The 18392-nt window shown below is 32.3% G+C and overlaps 1 long non-coding RNA gene across 1 annotated transcript; it reads right to left on the reverse strand.

Annotated features, from left to right (window-relative positions):
- Positions 1-1397: 1397 nt before the first annotated feature.
- LOC124369244 lies at positions 1398-17668 on the reverse strand. The gene is made up of 4 exons (XR_006923056.1): positions 17560-17668; positions 10672-10879; positions 8163-8325; positions 1398-1623 (listed from the first exon to the last, which is right to left on the reverse strand). It is a non-coding gene; the product is annotated as an uncharacterized LOC124369244 (long non-coding RNA).
- Positions 17669-18392: the final 724 nt, after the last annotated feature.

An 18392-nucleotide genomic window follows, 5' to 3' on the forward strand; every position in this document is an offset into this window, starting at 1 on the left:
TCAACCTGCCAATAGAAGAACCTTCATGAAAGAACTATTAATGGACCTTAGTAGACCTCACATGCAGAACCGCCTCCAGATAACGAGCCTTAGACGAGGACTGCGCACGATGATTTGTGGCGTTCTAGGAATCCCTGACAATCCCGGCGCTGCCCCACCTCCAGGTACGAGGAAAGTGTGTTTCTATTATCCCTCTACCTAAGGCGAATGACAACAACATATTGTAAGCATTGCCGCCACCCTATCTGTGCCCAACACAAAGCTACAACTTGTATTTCATGTGATGAAGGACAATGAACAATTGTACGGCCTCGTAAAGTACAGTAACTTTGTGGTTCTACCTAATGATGATTTTTTTACCCAATATTGATTGTATTATATTTTTTTATAAGTATTTATAGTAAACTCTTGTATTTACGTAATTTTTGAACAAATAAAATAATTATCTCACATTTTTATTTTTTTTTTCAAAACCCTCATTTTTCTTGTACAAATTTAACACATATTCAAAATATGTGTATAGGAATACTATATAAGATTTATTAAGCACAAATATTAATCAATTCGTCTCATATAATACACAGAGAATGTAATACGTACTTTTAAAAGTACTTAATTAGTGTAACAGTATGAGAAAAATAATAACAAAGCTAGTCGTAAATTTTACGAAGGTTTTGTGAACATGTGACTCCAAAACAGGTTATGTAATCTAGGGTTAATGGAGAACAATATTTGAATACTGAAATGAATGAACATCATATGAAATAACTAAATGACACACATAAATACAAATGATGGCACACATAAGTACTTAGATAGAATGTTTATAGCATACATTACAATCTTGTATTTTCAAAGACAATTGTAATTTAATAACATTTTAGATCTATAAATAGATAAATTTATCTGGAGATTGACAGTTTCTTGTGTAGTGTTAGGCATCAGCCCAATATTTGGGTTTTAAGTTTTTCAGTATAAAATAAATAAAATTGTCTTTCCAACATTTTAGTTTGAATTCTAATTCTAAAATTCAAGGTCAACAATAGACTGTATAATGTACAATAAATTTGTATCAAAGACTCATAAGTGACAAGTGTTTGACAAGGCTGAACTTGCAAGTAAAAAATAAAGTAATAAATACTATAATAAGCAATAGAACAGCAAGTCAATAACCTTGAAATATGTTGTGCTATGAAATTAAATTAATACAGTTTTAAGTAGTCTGCTGTTGTTGAAAACATAATTATTTAAATTTTTTACTGTGTAATGAATTTAATTACATTATTTTGTACTAGACTTTTTACTCTTCAAGTTATAATTTGCAATGGGAAGAATATTTTATCAGTTTGGAAATTTAATACAAGGGTTTTAAATGGGAGAAAAAGAAAACAAATAACTAGTCGAAACTATTTTTTTTTATTTATTTTTACTGTAATGTAAATTAATTAATACACATTAACTAACCCTGTATTAAGATATATCACGTTAGTTTTTTATCAAACAAATACATGTATTTTTCTGATTCCCAAAGATAATTATTATATTCCCAAGTCATATTCTTCATAGCTTGTGCAGCTTGCCGGGTAGTCAGGGTTATATACATGACCAGTCCTCATATAGATACTGCAACAAAAGATAACAAATTTAAAGTTTTCATTACAAATAGTACAGCAATTGGGACACCATATATTCAGATTAACCGTTGACACCAGAATGTTTATGACAACTATGTAAATGAACAAGGAAGATTTTACCAGGAAGGGGCTAATTAGACATATTCCATTGTTCTGTTTTTGTCTGAGTTTCTCTACTTAGAAATTTGGTACAGTTTCAAACTCCTCCTCTACACTAGCGAGAGCTACCTGTTTTGACTAAACAGGTGACATACATTAATGCAAAGATCTAAGTCACAGCAGGATCATCTACAGGTATGCATACGTTCACAAAACACAAACAAGTAAATTTCCACAATCATTGTTGAGAAGTCGATATTTCACAATCTACATAATTTATGGATATTTTTACAAACTTTTTAAAAAATTTTAGCCCCTTACTACAACTGTTTATATCCTATAGTATAAACACACTTGTTTGTAGAAGAGATAATTTTATTAGCATTGTGCAAATTCTATATTCTGCTAAATTAAAGTTTAAACTAATTTGTACAGTAAAACTTCAATGAAAGATTTATTAAAATTCGCTTTACGACAACTGTGAGGAAAGTTTACTATACCAAAATAAAACTTATTTTGTTGCATATCTCTTGATGGTTACTTCCATAGACAAGTTCTTCACTTTCTATCTTTATTATTCTTTTCTTTATCATTACCCGAAAGATTTTTATAGTCTTCAACCGTAACTTACTAATAAAAGGATTTACCTGCTCTTGCAGACCTATGTACTATTGTGACTATATCATTACATTGTTTTTTTTTTTTTTTTTTTTTTTTTTTTTCAGAAATAAAGTACTCTCTTTTACTTTTGGAATACAAAAACTGCTTAACTCTAACAATTTTTACTGTATTGGTTTCAAAAATGTATGGTATTACACTTTATAATTTAGCACTAAATTGAATTTTAACTATATAACATTGATATTTTTTAATTCTTTAAGCAATTTTTTAAGACATTTTATGATACACGAAAAATACAAGCCAAATATACATGTATATATTTTAACATAAAATAAAATGGCACACAATGAAAAATTCTGACACAACTTGTAATACATTTTGCTTAGGTATTAAGAGCTATATATTCTAAGAATACTCAGTATTCATAGGCATATCCAGGAGGAGGGGGGAGGGGTTTGGAGACTGTAAACCCCTCACTGATAAAAAATATTCAAGGTATATTTTAACTTGCGTTAAACAAAGTATATACTCGTAGTCGAACAATGTATCATAGTTCAGTTTTCTTTTAATTTGTTTTGATATTTTAACTATAACAGCTGACATATAGTAAAACAAGACTCACGCTTCGTTATTTTTCAGAATGACGAGTCTGTCTGCAACTCATGGGGGTTGACTAATATAATACAGACCTCACTTCCCGTGATTCGGACGAGAGAGACAATGGTTATGAATCTATTTGAACAACTAAAATTGGAAAAGTTTTAATGTCATTTTCATAGCTTTTATTGTTGGCGCTAGTCGTGTATTAAAGACTGGTGTTATTAATGAATACCAATAGTGTTGGTACTAACAACAACAACAAAAAAGTACAAAAGTACAGTATTTTAATAGTGATTAAATTTTACTCACTATTACTGATACACCTCTCCGGTATTGTTTCATCCAAAATTTTGTTCGACGTATACAAAATTAGATGCTTATCAAAACATGTTTTATAGTTAATCTACATATAAAAATTAAATAATGAATTTTCAACTCTTTGGTGTTGAACTGTTTATTTTAACAAAATATTCACAAAAACTGTAAGTCCACAATCAAAATAAAGAAATATTGTAGTCATTTAAATAATATCCGAGTTGAAGTTGGTATTTTGGTAGTGTTTTATTTTACACACTAGAACATGTTTTGTTTACATACATGTTAGGAATAAAATATAAATAAATGATAATAACAAAATAGAATTGGTGATAATTTTCAAGGTTACATTCAGAGAGTTGCCGATAGTAACAATCAAGCCAACACCCAGCAGGGATCACTTCTGGCTGGTTTATACCTACCAGTTGAACCCACCACTGGGCACAGCAAAAACCGATGTGCCACTTCAATCTGGGCAACCTTATGGATGTCCAGTAGCGGCACATCACTAACCGCAAATGTTGATATTCTGGGGTTCATGGGCAATTCGATAGGTTTAGTCTACTGTGGAAGATGACTGTTGGAGTTGGTGTGGTTTGTTCCCTTACCTCAGAGGTTCTTGTTAACCCCAACAAGGGTGTGCCACCCCCTGCCTACTTTGACTGGAGAGGCTGGTTCAGAGCTGGCCTCCCCTTCTTCCGGGATAACTTTGAGATGTAGTGCCCTAATTCTTCCTCATGGATCTCGATAGGAGGCGGCCCCTACTCCCTAACCTTACCCATCCTGAATATCCTATCATTCCGGAAGCAGCACCAAGGTTCTTACAGGACTAAATGCAATTTATAAGCTTCTTGTCCTAAGAGAAAAAAAAAAAAATCAAGCCTCTGGCATGGTAAAATTTTACTATAGCAATAAGTTTTATATTCAAACTTCTTTAATTTATAATAGTTATTAATTTTGTTGGACCATTGATATATATATATATATATATATATATATATATATATATATATATATATAAAAGGATCTTAAATTTCCCGTCCGTTAATTTTTTTAATTTTGTTATTAAACCATTTTGGCTATAAAATAATAATTGATTTGTCCGTCAACATATCTTCCATTGAACGCTTTATTCCAATTTTCATGTTGCAATGTTTTACGATACTTTTCTCACTAAAAATTATCAATTCAACATATATTTTAAGTAATATACATATCATTTAAGTAATACAAATACACGCTCATATTTTCCATTAAAATATATGCAGTATACATGTAAAAAGTGTATATTCTGGAAGCTCATATTAGAATGTATGAATTTTACGTGGATGATGTGTCTTATAGTTCTCAAAATATAGCCAGTTTCCCGCGCCTCTGTTATTTTTATTAATACAGCGTCATTTTCATGAAGTTCTTTTGTGTTATCGATGGTCTGCAAAAGGGTAAATTTTCACTTATGTTATAGCCGTTTTTGTAGAGTGTAAAGTAAGAATAACAATAATGCTCTGAGACGGTTTTCAAACTTAAAATTTTTAATATTATTAGCATTTAACATATACAGGGTGGGGAGGGGGGGTGTGTTCCCATAACCAAGCTTGACTGGGAGGTACGGAAAATTGTTTGTGTTAACCCCTCCCACCATTAGGTAGATCATCGTAGATACGCCTATGCTCGTCTTCATACACTATCCACATTTTACATTCAGCTCCTGTAGCAGACCACTGGAAGACTTTGAGGTAGAAGCTTTCATAACCTACAGCAGTTTATCACAAATGTAGGACTCAAGCCTCCCTTTAGGTTTGTACTACTTTCCGCAGCACCCCCTTGGCTCACATCAATAGAGTCGATGAATTATAAACAATAGATTTTTACCTGTATGCATATTATTGTCAATAAGCCATTATAAAAGCCTCAAGTAAAATACATATTTTTAATAAATTAAATATAACTATACAATTCACAATTACAGTTTTTAAAGAAGAATACTATTATTATATTATTGTTACACCTGGAGTAGTAACAAGTAAATAAAGTACAAAATGTTTTACATTTTAATATTTTAATAATTAAATATTGATTGCTTCATACAAATTACAGTTTTATATAGTCAGATCAAATCTACTCAAATTCATCACAGTTCATAATATTCATTTAGTTTCACACAGGCCAATGGGCCATATTTGCTAAAAATCTAGTTCAAAGGATGAGATTGTTTTTCTTTAATTAGTATGTCAACATCTGAACAGGTATTCAAAATTTCAACAAACACAATTTAGAAAATTCTTAAGTTTGGGCTGTAATTTGATTTGATGATTGGCATAGCTAAGAAGCCCGACTAACTAAGGTAGGAAGTAGCAAAAGGCATCAAAACAGGCAACGCTTTCTTGGCAATTCGCGGATATTGTTTTTCAACGTTACACTAAAACTGTAGCAAACAGTTTATTTTGAATCCAGTCTTTAACGAACTATCTGTTTGGATACAAACCAGATTTTAGCTCTCTTCAAGTTTGGATGCATTTCTTCGATTTGGTACCCACATTAAGTTGGCATCGTTAATTGGGAGATAGATATTTTTTTTTTAATACACTCAGTTTGGAAAGATACTGCACAAAATTCATTAAGCTTGTCTTCCACATTCAAACAATTTTCTACAATAAACTGTTTAGAGGCAGGAATCTAGTTGACCTGGACTTAATGTTATACATTTTATTGTGTATTTTATAAAACGTAATTTTGTACATATGAAACTATTACATTTCTTGAAGAAATTGTTGATAAAGAATGTTCTGATTCTGAAGGACCATCTTTTTGAAAGATTACTTTAAATGTTTGATTGATTGATTGATAGTTTTAAGCAATAAATGTTTTATCTGTGCAACAATATTTTGTTACAGCAAGAAATTAAAAAGAATTAAATGGAAAAAAGGGATAAACATTATATTAATAATACTATGTATTATATATTAAAAAGAACTTTTTATTTTCTTTATACACTGTATTTTCGGTTTATTCTAGTATATACATATAAGTATTCCTATATAAATGTTATGCATAAGTTTATATTTGTACACTCTATGGATCTTTCAGAAAATAAAACATATTCTTTTCTCTCAGTAGAATCATCTTCAGAATTCAATTCACAAAATTGACTTTCAAAAAGAAACTCATTCTCGTCTATAATACGTTGGATTGTATTTTCACTAATAGGTGAACGACTCATGTTTTCAAAGTAAAACACCCACTAACTGCATAAATGTAAACACGAAGATAGACCGACAGAAAGAGGTGATCACATTAACATAAGACGAACTGCTGTACGCTGAGAACAGCTGGCAACGGGCCGACTGGCGAGATCAGCTGTTTCGTCTTGCGAAGAGGAATACATTTTAGCAGACGTTGAATATTTATCCCTTTAAACCCATATATTGTGAAGGATATTAGCAGATTTCAGCTCTATTAAATAATATATGGTGTTAGAAAAAAATAAATTCCAAACGGGCATTGACATTCTTTGGCAGTACTGCAGATCAATCGGATGTTGGTACTAAGAGGGTTACAACGCAGCCACATATTGTGCCCTTGAGGCCAGCTGTCGACTATAGGTTGATAGTGGTATTTCCACAAAATGCTTGCACATCGTCTATGGCCAACCAGATATTGTTGCTGGTTATTTTTTTTACATTTTCGTAACTATTGTTGTTCAGCATTTGAGTTATTCAACACTTTGGACTTCTATTTGTGTTAAATGAATACTATTTTGATCTTTACTTATGATACAAGAGGTACAGAAAATTTAAATTAGAACACCATCTCAGGTGTCGTCTGTAGTTGCCTTGTGTTTGTAAACATGACTGATCCTACTAGAACTTTCATCGATGATGATGAAATATTAAATGAACTAAAATAAACTATCTTGATAATGTTTACAATTATATTAGTATTAAAAATAAACAACATGTTATTAAGGAAGACGAAGATAGTGATATTGAATCAAATTAGAGTGGAATTTCTTCTGAATACTTTGTGGTAAACGGGGATAACCAGGATGATAGTGAGTAGAAATAGGATAAGGAGATGTACGAAACAGAGGTAAGCCTACGCTAAGAACTAGTTGACTAAAAGGAAGATCTACACATGTTACTCAAATTAGGCAAAGGGAGTAAAAACATGTCCCTAATGGGTATTCTAGTGCTATTTAACCTTTATCCATGCAATTTTGGTCTATTTTTGTGTTTGAAATAAAAATTACTTTTTATCTATTTGATATTTTATGTTTATATTTTATAAATTATTACCTAAATTATAACATAAACAAAATATTTTTTAATGTATAGGCTCTTTTAGAAATATTAACTTTTCTTTGTAAAACAAAAAATGAAATATATTACAGAAAAAGTACTTAAAACATTTGGTTTGTATATTAATGTGTTAAATAAATACAACCAGGGGACAGTTGGTACAAATTTGTATGAGACCTCAAGGGGTTAATTTTTACGGACCAAAAAGTAAATATCTTATATAAAGTAAATATCTTATATTTCCAAATAAATAGAACTAGCTGTTACTCGTCCTTAACACTCAATTACCTGCTCATTAAGAGCAAGGTCATAGACATATCCATTTTTAATGGTTACCAAACACACATAACTGATTGTAACTGAAATATATTACAATACTCTGATCCAATTTATAATAATTTATTTATTGGTCCAAAAATGGACCCTATGATCATAAATGAGTCCAAAATTCCATACGCGATACTAATAATGTTTACGTTAAAGGGTTTATTGTAATATTCTTCACTTCCATGTTTTAAAATTCAATTTTGCTGCCATGTTGTAGAAGATTTGTTAAATGAACAAAACTCTTGACTAAGGGAGGGTGATCACTTACTTCTTGAAAATATGTGGACGGGATTTCCAATCTACTGAATTGAAGTTTCTGAGGATTGTCAATAACTTCATATGGATTTGCCACACCCCACGTCTTCTGTCTTAGTAACAACATTTCCACTTGTGGGGCACTTTGCCTCTTCTTTTCATCTGTACTAGCAAATCTGCAAAATAAATCCAGTGAATGAATATTGATTTACTATGTACTAGTTTTTAATTCAAAGCTGTTAAATATAGTAGTTATAAACCTCTTTGATTCATAAGAAATACTTTTAAATATTCAATATAGATAAAAGATTCTAATTACTAGGAGTACGCTCATTCTTCCCATAATATGATGACTGAACACATTACGCACAGTAAATATACGCTATACACTTGGCCTATAAAAGAAGGTTATCAGCTAAGAAATCATAAAATTCTAAGCCACCCTTCCTATTCTTGAGATAAGTAACGAACAATAAAAGAAACGCTATAAAAAAATTCACAAGGTGTAAATTCCTCAAACTAAAAAGATGTTATTTTTTCCAAACAAATTATTTATACGTGTGTGAAAACACAACAAATTAGTGTTTTTGGTCATAACCCTTTGGCAGCCAATAACAATACTATTGAAGTTCAGCACTCCAGAGCAGCTCAGCTGATACTACCTACAAAAATCAAGAGAGTACCCTTTGCAGTTTTATTATTATTTAGTAGATTATTTTTTGTATGGAAACAAGATTATTAAATATGAAAACAAATGCCTTATAACATCCAAGCTACATCACGATTTTTTAAATATTTAAAAAAAAATTTAAGAAACAAAATAAATAAATAAAAACTTTTAATTAGTTTATTAGAAGAATTGTGAACAAGCTTAAAATATTTAATTTGATATCTCAAAGGGTACGGTCTAAAATAGTTAATTTAAAAGAAGAGAGTATGTAACTTATAGGGAATTTGAGAGTAAACTTCAACCTATTCAGGTGTCTTACACCTATACAAAGGCATTGGATGTTTACAGGTTCTATTTGAATGAAACTGGGAACCAAACAGGCTTACGGAAAATAAGATCATGGGACCATTAGAAGAGGGTAGTATAGAAATTCAGAAATGCAAGCTGCCGCTCCTCCTAGGTGGTGTTTTTGAGTGCAATAGATGTATTTCTTCTGTTGAGTTTTAGTCTTCCAACCTATCTTTAAAAGAAATTGCATAGTTAGGCAAATCTAAGAGGCTTTTTGTATAATATAAAAATAGGATCAGTAGATAAATTCAGCAGTTTGTTTTATTTTTAAGGATAAACGAAGAAAAACTATAAATTTAGAAAAACTTAAGATTAACTATTTTTGTCATGAACTAAATAAATAACTTATCCATCAGGTTGAAGAAATTTTCATAAAAATATATGTTTCAATGGATATTTAATTCAAGGACTAATGAATTTCTATAAAAGGAAAACCTTTCATGATATTTGATTGAATATTAAATCTACTACTATATTTCAGTACAAGTGGAAAAGTATTTGTCTATTTGTATGAGAATATATAAAACTTAAAACTTGGAATATTCAAACTCTAGCATACTTGAACAGGCATGGAAAGAACCTGTGCTGTAGACAATTATTGATTTAATTGAAATGAATTATTGTTTTGATTCAACACATTACTCAGTAATGTAGCTATGATGGGAAGGGTTGATTCAATGTGAATGTCGAGTTTAGCTTCAGTTCACTTTCCTCTAGTGCAGCGCCTGAAATCTGACACTGTCACAAACTTGACTCTTGAGTAATGTATCAAAGAATTTTGAAAAATCAATTGTTACGGATTAAGACATTTTTAAGAAAAAAAACTCTATTTAATCTGCAGTGAACAATTTGATTTCAGGCAAAAGTAAAAGTACACAATTGGTTCTGAATTTATTTGTTGATATGATCATGACGGCCAGGAGAGATCGCAGTTGACAGCTGGAGTCTTTAGTGATCTGTCCAAGGCTTTTGATTGTATTGACCACAAACTCCTGTTACAGAAGCTGAGTATTGTTAAGTATGGTTGGGGTGGGGTATATCTTCCAAGTCAGTATAGCAAATAATGGGCAACCTTAAGTGCTTGAGTGTTCTATACTTTTATTAATCAAAGTAACAATACCATTTATGTATGGCAGTTAAACATTGAACAAAAGTTATTCTCACAGGTTTCAAATATAAATGGAGACTACTAGATATACATTAGAGCTGAGTGATAGCGTGACTTATCACTTAGCACCATCGTCAAGAGGCCTAACAGAGACATGACTGAACGACAAGCGACACCAGTCAGGACTCGTGTCTCGAATCTGAACTCGACTATGGACTCTAATAGTTTTTACTAAGTTTTTGGTTTATATACTAAGCATATCGCTATACCGAGCAAGACATCAGCCAGTTCCCCACAACCCCCGTCTAACCTGCTTAGGGCGCCAAATTTATTGGGACCAAAAGTAGAGCCAAATTATATACCTGGATATCAAATTAAAATTATATCTAAACTCACAGATACCCGTCCAGTCTCCGGCGTCGGTCAGCGTCCACATCTCTTCACTCCCTCACGACAAGTACGTTCTGGCCCAAACCCGTCCACCGACCAAACGGCCTGATTGTGCCCCATCTCGATCCCAAAGGTTGACCGACTACATCCTACACACTTTCTTTGCATTCCAACACATGGCGCCCCCATCTGCACACTGCTCCTCTGGCAAACCCTGCAAGGTAGAAATAGTCTCTATTAACACAACGTCATGTAAGGCTCAACCCTACACCATACGAATGTTAATTCCAATGTTAGTTTACTAACTACACTTTAAAATTTGCTGCTCAATGCAAAACATGAAAAACAGAAATATTTGGTTGTCATCACAGTCTCATATATTTTTTGATAAGCTATTATACTTTAGTACTTAAACTTATTACCCTTCTTAGTTAATTAAATAAAGCAGCAATAATACTGTACATACGCAACAACCCATCATTACACTTTTAACTAAACCTTTATTATTTCTATTTATTCTTCTGAACTATTACTCCTTAATAATGCACTTTATATTCCAATAAACAGAATTATACTTCTACAGCCAAGGAGATATTTTAATTTCTACACTCTCCCACTAAGGAACTACTGAATACACAAGGAATAGTCATTACAAATTTATTTACCTTAATCTGATTAACTTTTACCTTTTAAACTGGTATTATAATCATGTCTTTCTGTTTGTTCTACATTCAATTGATCATTTTCAGCCATATATACTTCTGGAATAACTGGTAATCTAACAGGAACATCTGGTCTCCATCTAAGTCTCGGGGATCATCAATCATAATCAAATTACCTGAACTAGCACTTGAAGGACTAGGTATTGACTCTGAGCACACGCTCAGTTTAACCCATCTAATCTATCTTTTGAAAATATATGCCTAGATCTCCACAGTAATGCATTTGCGGCTGCTCGCTCAGTTTGCGGTTCACCACACCACAGATTCAACAACCAAGTCTCCTATCTCCTCGTTCTCTTTGAGTAACTAACTGTTCCTCTACCCACTTTGCACTTCATCGTAATGCTTTATAATTTCATCCCTTAAGTTATCCCTAGCTGGCTTTAACTTGTTTACATTAATAATAACCTTCCTTATAACTAACTAAACCTTGTACACTACATCAGAGATTTTACGTAATATTTCATGTGAACCCGATCAGAATCTACTGAATTTCAACCCTAGCGCGTGTTTTAAAGCTTATTGATAAACATAAACTTTATCACCTGGTTCAAATTCAACTGTTTTAGTCCCTTTATCATAATATTGTTTACTCCGCTCACGACTCTTCTGAGCCAAATCCGTGGCTAATTTAAATGCACCTGAAAGTTGTTATTTTTATTCCATTATATTGCATATTTGAGGACTGTCCCCAAAATTTTGTTTAAATCGCGGGAAAATGTGTGAAATGTGAAACCGTAATACTAAAAAAGTTGATTTAGTGAAGTGTGCGGACTGCAGTGCAACTTTTCATGCTTTGTATGACCTCAAAGAAAGTTGGAACTGAAAGAGACTGGAAGTGCAAATCGTGTGCATCTGAAAACTCATCTAATACTAGTAACAAGATGGGTGAGGAAATACAAGCGGATCCGGCACTGGATGTTATAGCTTCCTTCTGTCTGGAGAGTGGCGAGAACTGGAAGGGGACATCTAAACTGGAACTGGTTCCAGAAAGAAATTAAAGTTGTGATGGAAGAGATGATGGAGCTGAAAATGCAATTTGAGGCAGTAAAAGTAAAAACTGATAAAACGTGTGAGGATGTGGTAGAACTGAAAGCAGAGAATAAGAGGCTAAATAAAGAACATCTTGAAATGAAATCTCAAATTGAAGAGCTACATCAGCATTCAAGGAAGAACAATATCTTCTTTACTGGTGTACCTGTAACTCAGAGAGAGAATATTTTTATGAAATTTTGTAAGACATCGCTAAAGTGCTTGGGTGACATTCTACCATACAGATATTTCAGTGGCTCATCGTTTGCTGCGGAGAAACGGTGGCAATAATATACCAATCATGGTTAATTTTGTGTATCGTTCGGTACAGGTGGATTGGCTCAATGCCAAGAGATATAAGAAGAATCTTTCAGAAAAGAAGATTAATAATGTGTTCCCTGATATCAGTTTATATAAATGAACAACTGACAGCCATGTCGAGCACCCTTTTTTAGCAGAGCGAGGCAGCTAGTGAGGGAGCAAGTGTTGTCTTTCACATGGATAAGAGAAGGCCGCGTACTGGTGAGGTCAACGCCGGATGGAGACACTACTAGAGTTTGTCAACTGGAGGAGCGCTTCCTGTCAGCAGCACGGTTACACACCCCGCAGGCAACACAGACACCGGACATCACTGCTGAGCCACCGCAAACAGTGAGGGAATAAACAGTAATTAGTTACAATACTTGTGCTAATAAAGAAATATTGACATATTAACATACTTAACAGGTTTGAATAGTTTTACTATTAAAATATTAATAATTTAACATATTTGGCAACAGTATCTTTGTTAATTGTATATACTGAGCTGGATGAACTTTTAGATGACGAAAGTATCTTTTTCATAAGTGTGAATCGGTGGTCAATGTGAGGGAGCTCAAAACTAAATTTCATGAGGGACAAAATTAAGTGGTGAGTATAAATTTAGACTGGTACACCAGAACATCAGAAGTTATTATAAAAACGTTGATTCATTTTAATTACAATTTATGAAACTTAAGATACATTGTGTGGTCCTCACTGAGGCATGGTTGAATGATGACTCCGATCTGATGAACATAGACGAGTTCAGTTGCTACAGATCAAACAATGGTCTGAACCAGAACGATGGAGTTGTTATTTATATTGACAGTACAATATCAGTCAATTTATTTAATTTATTACCTAATGGAGCCCCTAATGCATATAATAAATGTCAGTGTTTGTACTGGAAAATTTCCTGATACAGGTATTTTGCAAATCGCACAAGTAATTTCAATATTCTAATCTGGAGCGAAAACAGTAATGAGTAACTTTAGACCAAGTATTGACGTCATTCATATACCATTGGAAAGGTTAAGAGTTGACGAATACAACACTGATTTTTGAATTGTTCTGCGACAGCAGAGTAATTTTAGAATGACATTGCTGTTTTTGTCTTTGCAGAAAAAAATAGTTCCACCCACTTTTGTAAGTACTTGGTTTTGTAAGCGTTTTATAATAAAATATTACAATATATATATATATATATATATATATATATACAGGTGTATATTATGTCTGGAAACACCCAAATATATCCTTTAATAATTTAAATATAAAATTTGAAACCTCTTACAATCGTGATAGAGATTGGGCATCTACTTTTTGGAACAATGTTTTGTTATGTCACACCAACGGGGGACGTCCTGCCGAGGGTATCGTGAATATTCTTAATGGAAGCCTATACCTTGTGAATACATAATTTTTTAAAGGTAATAGCTTACTGAATTGAATGCCACACAACCGCATCTCAAAGGAAGTATTCTATCAGAAAATAGAGCATTTTTAGTATTGAAAATTTACTGATGTTCAACAATGTAATTTTAACATGGTTCTTGCCACAAAATGTGTTACAACTAATTTTTTAGCATTTTTTTAAATGTTCAATTAAAATAAAATAAACAATTTATTTTTAAGCTGGTTTCATTAGTACAAAATTTACCAGTTTTTTATTACAATGAATAAAACTTATGAGTCACTTTCTCTGATTACTTATGAATCTGTACTTGGTGTTTTCCAGTCAGCAGGAAGGTTTAAAGAGACAAAGGTCACTAGCCTATGAGAAACATTATTGTGTTATTAATCATCTGGTCTACAGGTTTCAGTTTGTTGAGCATGGAGCTTTCACTAGACAGGTCTAAGCTTGGGAATTACAAATGGACAAAGGTCATATCATTCCTGTCGAGTTAATCCAGTGTCTCTGAAGCATTGCTGTCAACAAGTTATCTAATTACAGTAGTTTCAGTTTTTTATTTGGCATTTTAATGGAATTGTCTGAAAGAGAACGAATTACTCTGTTGATGATGCGAGGATATGGCGATCGTCAAAGATCTTATCGGGAAGTTTGTAATTTGTTTAATGACACTTTCCCAGAAAGGAATCCCATAAGTGTTTCAACAATATCAAAAACTATTGAGCGTTTTTGAAATGACAGGGAGTGTACGTAATCGGCCAAAGTCGGGTAGGATACAATCTGCAACAGATGAAGAACATGCACTAGATGTTTTGCAAACATTTATTGAAGACCCACATACATCGCTCAGAAAAGCTGCACAGCAACATGATATGCACCCTATGTCTGTGAGTAAGATTTTTGAAAATTAATAAATACAAACCATTTAAAGTTCATTTAGTCCAAAAGTTAAGTGAGGATGATTACGACAGAAGAGTTGAGTTTTTGTGAACTTGTGATGCGCAAATGTGATGACAATAGAGATTTTCTGACCAACATACTATTTTCTGATGAGGCAACTTTTTTCCTAAATGGCAATGTTAACAGGCACAATTGCCGTTACTGGGCTAGTGAAAACCCACATTGGATTACTGAGTCCCATTCACAGCAACCACAAAAACTGAACGTATGGTGTGGAATTTTTAGGTAACAAAATTGTTGTTGGACCCTTTTTTCATCAATGGAAATTTAAATGCCGAACTTTACTACAATATGCTCCAAAATGAAATAATCCCAGCTATTCAAATTGCATCAGGAGAATACTTTGATAATGTATGGTTTCAGCAGGATGGTGCTCCACCCCATTATGGGAGACAGGTAAGAGAGTATTTGGATTTAAGGTTTCCTCATAAATGGATTGGCCGAAGAGGAGAAATCGAATGGCCTCCAAGATCTCCGATTTGTCACCAATCGATTATTTCCTATGGGGTCATTTAAAATCCAATGTTTATAGAAGAAAGCCTCATAATTTGGAAGACCTAAGAAACAGGATTATAGAGGAGATTGCTTTGATAACTGAAGAAATGTTAGGCAACTCTGTCGAATCATTTTACACAAGATTGGCTCATTGTCAAACCGTAGAAGGAACACAGTTCGAACAATTGCTTTGACACCAAATTCAGGTAAAACGTTTGTTGTAAGACTTCTAACAGCATACATTATTTTTTATTTGTAATAAGAAATCAATAACATAAGTATTTCCATAATTGTACTGTAATAAAAACTGGCAAATTTGTGCTAATTAGAACCAGCTTAAAATGAAATTTTTGTTTTATTTAATTGAACATTTAAAAAAATGCTAAAAAATTAGTGTAACACATTTTGTGGCAAGAACCATGTTAAAATTACATTGTTGAACATCAGTAAATTTTCAATACTAAAAATGCTCTATTTTCTGATAGAATAATTCCCCTTTTTTGAGATGCGGTTTGTGGCATTCAATTCAGTAAGCTATTACCTTTAAAATTATGTATCACAAGGTAAAGGCTTCCATTAAGAATATTCACGATACCCTCCGGCAGGACGTCCCCCGTTGGTGTGACATAACAAAACATTGTTCCAAAAAGTAGATGCCCAATCTCTATCACGATGTAAGAGGTTTCAAATTTATATTTAAATTATTAAAGGATATATTTGGGTGTTTCCAGACATAATATACACCCTGTATATATATATATATATATATATATATATATATATATAAGTATGCTAAATTTCTGACCTTTAGGTTGTTATAAAAATTTTAAAAAACATAAAAACATTATTAGAACAACTGTTTTATCTGGAAATTATTATTAATTTTTTTAGAAACGTATTATCAAAATTTTGATTTATACTAACCATAAAAAATTAAAACTCTCACAATATTTATTAATATAGTGTTATCAAGTTTACAGACAATAAATTGATAACAACTATAGTTAAATTAACAGTTAATGCAATTTATAAACATTTTTACAAATTTATATATTTTTGATCAGGAAAAGTATGCTTTTTGTACTACTTTCAGTTTTTGCACTAAAACTAATTTATTTACTCATAAAAAACTATACATTTTCTGAAATTAAACTAAATTTTTGACCTTCAGGCTATCTTGGAATTTGAAATTTATATACTATATTATCCAGCCTGACCCCTCCCCCTTTCTTTACATGCAAATAAAAAGAATTTTCCCACTCACCGTAAAAAATTAAAATAAAAATATTTACCATAGTTTTTATTCTCATTGTATTATTGTGAACAAAATTATACCAAATACAGTTATGTTTGCAATACAAAACATTTTTTTACAGATTTTTGAATAGCTTGCAAAATTGGGGAAACCGCTTGGAGTTTAAGAAAGGGCAGTTGGAGTGTTAAAACCAGAAACCTTCCAATAATTCGACAACAAAAATATGGAGCTGCAGTATGATAAGGGGCCAACACTTAAATAGTCATGATTATCGAATCAACTATTGATTAAAACAATATAAAAGCAGTCAGGCATGTTTACCCTGTACAGTAATAGTAGATACTATGCTTCTAAAACTTAGTATAGATAAAGTTATATTATTTTCTATAATCTAAAATCATATTCTCATGACTTCAGATCACATCCCAGATTGTCCAACGTGATCTGACGTCAGAGTAGTTTGACATCTAGGACATGATCTGAGGTTGGAAAAGTACCAATGCCCCTAAACGGAAATGCCCCTGGCCATCAGTGCGGGCTCGGTGGCGCCTTGGAGCCACCGTACACGAAAAAAAGAAAATCATCTTTTGAGATAGCACCCAAATTCAAGCTCAGATCACATGAGCACTTACAAAGGTCTATCATTAAGTTTGGTACTAATATTAAAATATTTATGATAACCTAATCTAAACCCAATTATACCACATAATATTACTCACCCTCACCCACATTACTTGCACAAAATCACCTCGGCTGTTACTGGTTACCGAGTAACGTAATAACAGACGGTCATTGTGAGAACCCCAAATCATTCAACCATGAAGCTGTTACTGTAATAACAATATTGCTGGTAACAAATTCTGCTGGTTATAAGTTACCACTGAATAATCTGCTTCTAACAATAATACTGCCATATGTAATTGCCGCTAGTACAATAGTGAATAGTTTATTTCTGTCACAAGGTGTCAGACACATTTATCCTTCAAAATAGTAAAAAGTAAGTAATGTTACACTGTTTCATTTGTCACGTTTTATAAATATACATAGCCTGGATAGATTTTTATTCATCATAAAATTATTACTTTATAAGATTTTAAAACAGCCAAACTATGCCGTAATTTGAAATATCTAGCCTATAAAGTAATTTGGTTTAAGTAGTTAGACCTACAACGAAGATCCGTTACTCATGAATATCAATGATTCAATTATCATGAATATTCAAGTGTTGGCTGCTTATTATACTGCAGCCAAAATGGGCATAAAACTGTTTTGAGATTTTACAGCAACGTACAAGATATATCATTGCAAATCTGGGTTGAGGGTAAACATTTGTTTAATAAACAGGAGATATTTCGTTTAAAATTCTCTTAAATATAGATTAATTTCTTGTGATAATACTAGCACTAAAATTTTAACTGAGATCTTCTTACAATGTCAATAAACAATAAGGCTAACCAATCACACGTCTGTAATATGTCTCATGCTATAGTTTTCAGGCACTAAAATAATATAAAGACTGGCATTATACAGGGTGAGTCAGAAATATGGTAAA

This window comes from Homalodisca vitripennis, chromosome X (genome assembly GCF_021130785.1).
Source record: "Homalodisca vitripennis isolate AUS2020 chromosome X, UT_GWSS_2.1, whole genome shotgun sequence".
In the NCBI taxonomy this organism is placed as follows: domain Eukaryota; kingdom Metazoa; phylum Arthropoda; class Insecta; order Hemiptera; family Cicadellidae; genus Homalodisca; species Homalodisca vitripennis.